Here is a 10,796-nt window from a genome sequence, read left to right on the forward strand (position 1 = left end):
TCTAGAGGATGATGTAGCTATCTAAGCTACATGGCTATCTAGCATCTTCATATGTTTCTCAGAGTTCTCTATCCTTTGGCTTAATTGCTTGATATCATTCTTCATTTCAAATTGATTTGATAAGATCTTCTCAAGCATCTTTTCATTCCTTGATGGTTGGTAACTCTGTTGTTGTTGAGGCTAGAAGTTCTGTTGTTGCCCCAGTTGATAGCTCTTTTGTTGACCTGGTTGATAGCTTTACTCTTGATTGTTCTTGTAAGAGAAGTTAGGATGATTTCTCCACCCAAAATTGTAAGTGTTGGAGTATGAATTATATGGATTATTTTGTCTCAAATTGAAGTTGCCGATTACGTCACATTGTTCAATCTGACCTAGTTGTGCAGTAATAGCACCAAGCGGGCAAACTTCTTGAGTATGTTCCATCCCTCCATAGGAGTCACAAACTCCCATAACTATGTTCACCGGCAAAGTATCAACCTTCGTATATATCAAACTTAAAGTACCAAGGTTATATTTTCTGGGTATTTTGATCAGATTTCTAGGAAAAATAGTTCCACTTTTTTCTGATGCCTATTGATGGTGATTAAGCGCCACACTCTCTATTATCTCTTCAGCTTCATCTAGACCTTTGTTCATAAGTGCTCCGCCAGATGTGGAGTCTAGAGACACTTTAGTTTGATGATTGATTCCATTGTAGAAAGTGCAGACCACTAACCATTTTTCCAATCCATGACATGGGCATGATCTGAGCATACTTTTGAATCTATCCCATGCTTTATAGAGAGATTCTGTATTAGTATGTTTGAAGTTAGCAATCTGATTTCTCATGTGTGCTATTTTCCTCAATAGGTAGAATTTGTCTAGGCATGCTTGCTCACATTGTACCTAGGATGTAATATTGTTTGCCAGTAAAGAAGTGAGCTAGAGTTTTACTCTATCTCTTAAAGAAAAATCAAATAGGAGTAGTCTTACTGCATCAGCTAATACTCCATTCATGCTTGTTGTTCCACAAATTTCATAAAAAAATCTCTAAGTGTTGGTTTGAGTCCTCATGTATGCTTCCACCAAACTGATGTTGTTGGACCATTATGATCATTGCAAGTTTAATCTCAAAATTTTTGACTCCGATGGTCGGTCTGGTGATACTAGATTGTTGACCTTGAGCATATGGTGCTACGTAATCTTTGAGAGGTTTGTTTGCCATATTTTATCTTGCTTGCTTCTCTTGTTGCTTTTGCAAAATTTTCCTTCTTCTGAAGATCGTTTTAATCTAGGGTCTATAGATAATAATTCCCCTACAGAACTAGATCTTCACATATAAAAGCAAGATAATTCAAGAATAGTTTGTTTGTATTTTCTGAATATAAAAGAATGTAAGTGTAGAAATTTAAATTACAAGAATTAAACATGCAGAAATAAATGTGAAACTATATACAAATATTTACAATATCTAGTCTAACTTAAGTGTTAGTCACTAATGTCAAATAATCCCCAATAATGGCGCCAAAAATTTGCTAATATAACTGCAAGTGCATATTTTTGTTGCAAGTAATAAAATATCGATTCCATAGAGATTGATGAGCACTAGTGGGGTCACACGGCTAGCTAGCTAGATGATTAAAATATTGGTTAAAGTCTCATGAACTAAGGTTGAGAGAATAGGAGAGAGAAAGAGAGTTTTGAGGAGAGTAGGTCAAGGTGAGTATTTTAGGGGTTCAGTTTCATTGTAACATTGATCAATGTTTTATGGATTACTTATCTCCTATCCTCTTTTCTTATGCAATGTAGGAAGTCTAACTAAATACCGACACTCCCCCACGATAGTCATGTTAGAGTATTGCTCCCTTGATTACCCGATGTCCCTAGGTATTAGAGATAACCTAGGATGTCTAATTAAAGGATTACCCTTTGTCACCTAGGGCTCCCCGGGTCTACGATCCTAGATTATACAATACACCTATTAACATAGAATAAGGAATAACCCATTAGGCATAATTACGTTCTTCCATGTAGAGAATTACTCTCCCTTTCAAGACGACACCTTCGAAAGTCTAGTTAAAGGGTTACTGCCTATCAATCCCCCCCCCCCCCCACCCCCCCACCCCTCGGGTTCGGGTATATGATATAGGGCATCCCCTCTACAGGGTGAGCAATCTATACATTCAATCAATTAAATATGGAAATTAAGTACAAACACATCACACACATTCAATCATTGGAACGAAAATTGACATTTCTACAAATTTCACATCAATCTCATATTACAATTACTCTCTTAATCCTAGAATAAGTGGATCTACTTCATGACAAGGATAATCAAATCTAAAGGCATTAAGATTACAAGCTTCCTAAGAAATTCAAGAGAGAAAAGATAAGAAAAGCTTATCCAAGTGTGATGTTAGGTCTTTGAATACAATCCTTGTGTCTGGAGAAGATGGAAATGACCTCGGATAGTCAAATATGACATAGATGAAGTGTAGATCTTGACCTTGAGTCTCTCCTAAGGGGAAAACTCTCTTCCCCTTAAAAGGGGGAAAACCCCCCTATTTATAAGCAAGACACAGTCGAATAAGATACGGGTTTTGTCACAGCTGTGCTAACTTGGCACGGCCAGGTCTTGGAAGATCAGATCTAAGGAGGCACGATCATGTTCCCTAAATATGGTCATGTCTTGAAATTCTAGGCCAGAGGAAGCACGGTCGTGCCTCATAGCATGGCTGTGTCCTCATTCTTCATATCAGGAGAGGCACGACTATGTAGATCCACACGGCCACCTCCCTACTGGCTTCAGCTTGTTCTAATTTTCTAACCGTTGAGAGACACGGTTGTTCCATAGTGCATGACCATGTCAAGTATTCTTCACAACATGGGAGGCACGACCGTGTATATCCACACGGGTGTTCCCCTTTGGGGCTCTTAATGGCACACAACTCCGAATGTAGGGGACACGGACATGCCAGAGGGCACGACCATGTCTTGGCTTTTGACTCTAGGGAGGCACGGTTGTGCTAAGAGGCATGCTCTGCCTCTACTTCTTATTAGTATAGTTTCATGGTGTGTTTTGTCTCCATTTCTTCTCCAAATTGCAACCTATCAATCAAAAAATAATATAGAGCAGATTTCTGACAAAGTGAGCAATAATGCTAAAATAATGATAAAATAAGGTACAACAGCATAGAATGTAATCAAGATATGCAAATAGATGTGCAATAAAATAAGGATAAAAGTGTATACAAACTACACACATCACTCACCAAGATCAGGATCTAGTCATTGTCTCATCTTAGACTTCCAAAATCAATCTAAGCTAGACTCCAACCGGGGCTCATCCTCAATGGATCACTCTCCTCTAGAGCTTACCTTACTTACCATTATAGATTTACTCGACCTGTTGGTCCTGTGTGGTAAGAAAGAGGGAGTAAATTGCCTATAAAAATAGAAATAACCCCTTTCTCAATCTTTCAACTTAGTTGGATAGCACAAATAAAATAAAACAGAAAAAAACTGAACAACTAAAGAAAGTAAGATGGTTGTTTACTTGGTTACAACTTAGGTGGTTGTTAATCCAAGGCGTTGAAGAAAGCTCAGTATAAAATACTCCTTTGTTGAAGGCGGAGTAGCCTCTTACACACTTTTAAGCTTACAAAAGACTAAAAAAATAAATACAAGATTTGTAGTTTAGATGTTGTTTAATTCCTAACTTAGTGGACCTTTTTATAGCCCCTAGAAAATTTTATCCATGTCTTGAAGGTGACTCCAAGTTTGTCCAGGGCACGTTCAACGTGACAAGTTTTATTGTCGAAGATAAAACTTTAACTTCAGCTAACGGTCATTGAAGTCACCTTCAACATGCTTGAAGGCACCTTCTATGAGCTTGAAGGTATCTTCCTCCAGCAGCTACTAGCAGACGCCAGCAACATCGTGTGGGTGATTTCGACCATCCAGAATTTGACTCACTCGAATCCATCTTCCGGCCTTCTCCTCAAGCAAATTTTTGCTCCAGCTTCTCATCCCTCAGAAGTGTTGTGCACATTCTTCTTATTCGCCAATATACTCTTCCACAGCTTCTCGCCCCTCGAATACACCGAGCCTATCAACTCCTTTCCCGTGCCATCTTTCTCATCCACTGCATCTTCCGCTTAACTTCTTATGCTCCTAAGTTCCTGCACACTTAGACACAAGGTATCAAACACAAACAGGACCTAACTTAACTCATTTAACCACATCAAAACTACCTCGGGTACTTATAATCTCTCTCTTTTTAATGTGCATCAACTCGAGTTAAAGTTAGGAATAAAATAAAATACAATATTCTAAGTAACTACAAATAAACACTAATTATTTAGCAAATATAGAAATAACTTTTCAATTATCTCAACTCCTCCTTAACGTATACCTATTTCTCTCCTTTTGATCATATCAAAAAATTTAGAAAAAATAAAATAAATAGTTAGAAAAAATTTTCTAGGGGTACATAATAAGAAATACCAGTAGACTATTTTTTTTAGAAATAATTTTTAAAAATATTTTATTTTTACTAATTAATCTTCTATTTTGACAAAAAATAATTTAAAAAATATTTTTTGGTTTCAAAAAATCCTAAAAATTTTTGTCAAACTTAAACAATCTGTATCAGTAAAAAATTTTCATAGTAAAGCATTGTTTAATCGAATAGAATTGATTTATTTCAGTAAAATAACCTATTTTTTAAAAATAAATCTTGAAAAATATTTTCTCAACTCTAAAAATTCTGCTAATTTTCCTTAATATGTGTAATAGATTGTTTAATACCAGAAAAATCAAAGTTTCTAAATTTTTATTTTTTTATAAATTTAATATTAAAAATTGACTTTTTGGAAAATAATTCATAATAATTAAGATAATATTCAAAAATATCAAAAAAATTTATTATGGTAGAGTCAATCTAGTCCTCCTAGAACTTCCTACTAGATGCCTCATTTGAACTTCAGCTAATCGTCTGGTCCTCCCTAACTTGATTGGACTTCCTGCAAATTACCTAGTCCTCTCTAACTCAGCTAGACTTCCTGTGCTAGTTATCAATCTAACTGGACTTCAGCCTAATTTCAAATCTCATCAAGTCTTTCAGTCCTGCACACTTGATAAATAGGTTAGAAAATACACCACCTAACTTTAATCCATTAATCACTCATCAAAACCTGAGTTTGACTAGAAGTGCTAACTACACCAACAATTTTTTCCTTTTTGATGCAATGACACAAAAGAATAACATAATGTTTGTAACGACCCAATCTTCCCTATTTCGAGTTCCAAATGTCCATAAAAATATTTGGAAATGCTTTTAAAATATTCTAGAAATTTTTAGAAATTTTTAGAGTATTTTTACACAATTTTTGGAGGTCGTTTAGTATTTTTACAAAACAAAAGAAGTTTAGGCAAAAATCGTTGAAGGCAAGGTTCGAACCCACGACCTTGGGTCGGACTGACCCAAGCAAAACCGGCCCAACCAGCTGAGCTACAAGATTTTTGTTAAACTTATATGGAAAGAATTAAGTTTGTAGTATAATTTTGATTTAACCCGAATATAAGAAATTGAATTAGGTTTTGATTTTCCAAAACCCAAAACAATTTCTCCCGAAATTGTTTCTCCCCTTCTCCCTCGCGACAGCGCCGTCTCTCTCGGCGGAAACCAAGAGGAAGCTAGGTCTTGGGTCTCCGGCGCCGGCGAAGCCTTATTCCAGTCATCCTTCACCGTGGGTGGTTATCCCGACGGAGAGGAGCTCGCGGGTACAAGAGGAAGCCAAAATTTTGCAAGCCGCCGAGCCCTAAAAGTCTTCCCCTTTCTTCTTCTCGGTTGTAAGCGCAAGAACGAGGTAAGTACTACTCACCTGTGGTAGGAGTTGTTTCGGGTTTTCCGTTTTGATTTTTCCTTGCTTCCGAGGCCTAGCATGAAGCCTAGACTTAGTATTTGGGCTGCACAGCAAGTTGCCCTTTCCTTTTCATGAGCATAGCATGTTAAGCTCAAGAAATTATGTTCTTTGTTCATTTTGAATTCAAGCACATTGTAAAGATTTTTGGTTTCTTTAGTTTCCTGCCGTGAGTTTTCCTTGATTGGATGATTGCTGTGGTGTAGATTTTATTTACATGAATAAAGATGAAACCCTTAGATAAGTGGTTTTCTTTGTTTTAGATGATTGCTGCCATTTTCGTTTTTCTACCGTGAATTGATGGTTAGGTAATTGTTGTCCATGTGTTTCTGTGGGCAGGCAGTGAGCACAAAGAAGAGCATGACTAGTTCATGGGTTCTTTGTGGACACTGCAATGGATAGCAACATGTAGCAGTTAGGTCTCTTTCGTTTATTTTCCTACCGTGCCACTAAACCGAAAGAAACCTTTCAGATTTTGGGTAGCAAATCAAACGTTCTGCGTACTTAGATTTTATGCTACTATTGTGTCTAGTTACACAGTTCTGTTCCAGATTCTTACCACAAATGTTTGGTCACTAATCTAAGGGTTAGGACAATTTCCTGATTTTTAGGGGCACTTTGACCATGTATAGTTTAGAGTAACAATGTAAATTTAGTAATATGATTAGCAAGATCAAATTAGTTTTCTTTTTGCTCTATTTTGTAGCATGATTAGTAAGGTTAGATTAGCTTTCTTTTGCTTTTATCACAGCATGTTTAAGAATTCTAAATAAGCTATCTTTTGCCCTATTTTACAGCATGTTTAGAAAGTCCAAGTTAGCTTTCTTTTGCTCTATTTTATAGCATGATTAGCAAGTTTGAATTAGTTCTCTTTTGCTCTATTTTATAGCATGATTAGTAAGATTAGATTAGCTTTCTTTGCTCTTATCACAACATGTTTTAAAAGTTCAAACTAGCTCTCTTTTGCTCTATTCTAGAGCATGATTAGTAAGTTCATATATGCTTTATTTTCCTTTGTTTTACAGCATGTTTAGAAAGTTCAGATTTGATTTTCTGTTACTTTGTTTTATAACATGCTTAGAGAGAGTCTAGATTTCTTTCCCTTGTATTGTTTTTATATAGCATGCTTAGTTAATTGTAATCCTACACTTGTTAGGTATATCTAAAGGATTCCAATAAACTCTAATAAAGGATTATGAGAAAACTGAGTAAAAAGAAAAAGACTAGAGTCTAGTTAAAAAGAGATAACTAGTAAATTAAAGTAAGAGGCTAGTACCCGACTTCCGAGGTTGTCGTTAAACAAATCCAGGAAACCAATTCCAAGGTCTTGGCTCTGGTAAGACCGAGGTCTTTATCCTCATAGGGCTGGAGGCTCGCTACCCCAGTCACTATTAGAGAGCGCGCAAAACAAAGATGGTATTAAGCCTGGGCCCAAAGAAGAAAAGAAAAGAAAGTAAGAAGAAGAAAGTGAAAGAGAAATTAAAAGATTAATTTCTGGTATAGAGATATAAGAAAATGAAACAAGTTTATGCTTAGAATCAATAAAAGTTTAGTTCTTTAATTCTAAGCCTACAGTAGTAGTTTCATTACATTCCTGTCAGTTAGTGAGCATATTTAGTATTCAGTTTTATTTCTGCATACCATGAGTACATGCAGCTTTGCTTTTAGCATTCCAGTTTTAGTATTGTTGCATTCTTTTTATGCATTCTTTTTGTGAGACAAGTAGCAGAGCAGCAGCAAGTGATTGCCAATCTGATGGCAAACTAGCAAGCAGTCCCCCCCCCCCCCCCCCCCCTCCTCTAGTTGTCACTGCAGAGAATCCAGTGGTAACTGAGACTCCACCAGCTGCCCTGGGAGCCGTCACAGCACCTCAGAGACCAGAAGCTTACCTTATACAGTGGCTAAAGCTGAAACCAGAGAGCTTCTCAGGCACGACTGAGCCCTGGGATGCCCAGGCTTGGTTTAAAACACTGGAGAGCACTATGGAGCTTCTTGACTGGACAGAAGTCGAGAAGGTCAAGTGCGCCTCTTTCTGCCTGTCTGGAGATGCTCATATGTGGTGGGAGAGGATAAAGACCAAGAGAGCGGCTGATCAGATGAGCTGGGCTGATTTTCAGTCAGAGTTTTATGAAGAGTTCTTCCACCTACAGATCACCAACAAGCACTACGAGGAGTTTATAGAGTTCAAGCAAGGTGACCTGTCAGTGGAGGAAGCAGCCAAGAAGTTCAACAGACTAGCTCGTCTCTGCCCAGAGCTAGTAAGTACAGAGAAGGAGTGAGTCAGGCTGATGCTCAGAATGCTGAGACCCCAGATAGCACTGAATGTGAGCAGTGGAGCTCATCGGCCCCAGACTGGTGAAGAGTTGATCAGTAGAGCATTAATTGCTGAACACTACCTGAACAACATCAAGGCACAACGAGCGCAACATAAGCCAGTGAAGACAGAGGACAAGACAGTAGGAAGCCAGAAATCACAGTCAAGTAAACAGAACTGGAAAGGCAAAGGTAAAAGGAAGCAGTGGAACACAGGAGGTAGCCAGAAGGGAGGACCATCAAACAAGCAAATCAAGTTTCCTCCATGTCCCAAATGTGGGAGAACACATCCAGGAGCCTGTCTTTTGGGTAAGACTGGATGTTACTCCTGTGGTCAGGAAGGACACATGGCTAAAGAGTGTCCTAACAAATTCAAAGCACCTTAGTCACAGCCATTGCAATATGGAGGCCAGCCTGCATAGTTGCACCACATGGAAGCAGCATTGGAGGGACCCTATATCAGTCAAGGAAGGTTAGAAGCCCCACCAATTCCAGCCTTTGATGGTGCTAGAGTATTCTCCCTCACCAAAGAAGAAGCTGCTAGTGCCTCCACGGTCGTAACAAGTCAAGTAGTTATTTTCCAACACATAGCTACTGTACTATTTGACACTGGGGCGACCCATTCTTTTGTATCGATACCTTTTGCCAGTAGTTTACAGGTGCCTACAGAGAGTACGAACTCCAAGTTCCTGACGACCCTACCCTCTGGGGAAGTCATGGAATCCAATCAGTGGCTCTGAGCCGTACTGGTCAGAATTGCAAACAGAGAGCTATATGTGAATCTGATAGTTCTCGCCATGCAGGATTTCGATATCATTTTTTGTATGGATTTCCTCAGCAAGTACAGTGCTTCGGTGGACTGCCGCAGAAGGAAGGTGATTTTTAGTCCAGAAGGTGAACCAACCTTTGAGTTCACAGGAGTGCCAAGGAAGAAAACCCAGAAACTTCTCTCATCTCTAGCAGCTCACCAGATGTTAGCTAAAGGGTGTGCAGGTTTTCTTGCATACATAGTAAAGGCAGAAGAGCAGAAGGGACTCAAGCAGGAGGAGGTCCGGGTAGTATGCGAGTATCCAGAAGTATTTCCAGAAGAGCTACCTGGACTACCTCCCAACAGAGAGGTGGAATTTGAGATTGAATTGGTTCCTGGAACCGGTCCAATTTCAAAAGCTCCGTATCGCATGTCTCTAGCAGAGCTGAAGGAGTTACGAGAACAACTACAAAAGTTACTTGACAAAGACTTCATTCGCCCCAGTCACTCACCTTGGGGAGCTCCTGTGTTGTTTGTCAAGAAGAAAGATGGATCAATGCGGATGTGCATAGACTACAGAGCTTTGAATCAAGTGGCGATCAAGAACAAGTACCCCCTTCCCAGGATCGACGACTTATTTGATCAGTTAAGAGGAGCAACGATGTTCTCAAAGATAGACCTACACTCTGGGTACCATCAGCTGAAGGTGAAAGTAAGGGATATACCCAGAACGGCGTTCAGGACCAGATATGGACACTACGAGTTTGTAGTTATGCCTTTTGGAGTTACCAATGCACCTGCGGTCTTCATGGACTTAATTAACAGAGTGTTCAGAGAATATCTTGACAAATTTGTCATTGTATTCATTGACGACATTCTGGTCTATTCCAGGACCCCAGAGGAGCATGACATGCACTTGAGGATAGTACTGCAGACTCTTCAGCAGAAGCAGCTTTATGCTAAATTCTCCAAGTGCGAGTTCTGGTTAAATCAGGTGGCGTTTTTAGGTCACATAATTTCTAAAGAAGACATTCAAGTGGATCCAGCCAAAGTGGAAGCGGTCAACAACTGGAGTAGACCCAAGAACGTCAGAGAGATCAGAAGCTTCCTTGGTTTAGCTGGATACTACAGGAAGTTCGTGGAGGACTTTTCCAGGATAGCCTCTCCACTAACAGCCCTCACCAGAAAGAACAAGAGATTCGAATGGTCAGATAAATGTGAGCAGAGTTTCCAAGAGCTAAAGAAGAGGTTGATCAGTGCTCCCATTCTGACTGTTCCACAGAGCGACAAGAGTTTCGACATCTACAGTGATGCTTCCAAGATGGGCTTAGGAGCTGTACTCATGCAAGAAGGAAAAGTCATAGCTTATGCTTCCAGACAACTCAAAGACTATGAGAAGAACTACCCTACTCATGATCTTGAGCTGGCAGCTGTGGTTTTTGCACTTAAACTCTGGCGACATTATTTGTATGGAGTTCAGTGTAGAATCTTCACAGATCATCAGAGTCTTAAGTACTTCTTCACTCAGAAGGACTTAAACATGAGACAGCGCAAGTGGCTGGAGTTGGTTAAAGATTACGACTGTGAGAACCTCTACCACCTAGGCAAAGCTAACAAAGTGGCAGATGCACTAAGCAGAAAGTCCAGTGCATCCCTGATGTCTCTGTCATCATTAGCCCTGCCACTGCAGAAGGAGTTGTCAAATTTTGGACTTGAAATTATTTACGGACAGCTCTCTGCATTGACTTTAGAGTCTACCTTGCTTGAGGACATACAAAGAGAGCAAAGTGAAGATCAGACAGAGGATTGAGACTGCCCAGAGTAGACAG

At 39.2% G+C, this 10,796-nt stretch overlaps 1 non-coding gene across 1 annotated transcript; it reads left to right on the forward strand.

Annotated features, from left to right (window-relative positions):
• The first annotated feature begins 724 nt into the window (after positions 1–724).
• Positions 725–832, forward strand: LOC121983483. The gene has a single exon (XR_006112533.1). It is a non-coding gene; the product is annotated as a small nucleolar RNA R71 (small nucleolar RNA).
• Positions 833–10,796: the final 9,964 nt, after the last annotated feature.

Source organism: Zingiber officinale, chromosome 5A, assembly GCF_018446385.1.
Source record: "Zingiber officinale cultivar Zhangliang chromosome 5A, Zo_v1.1, whole genome shotgun sequence".
NCBI classification, from domain to species: Eukaryota; Viridiplantae; Streptophyta; class Magnoliopsida; order Zingiberales; family Zingiberaceae; genus Zingiber; species Zingiber officinale.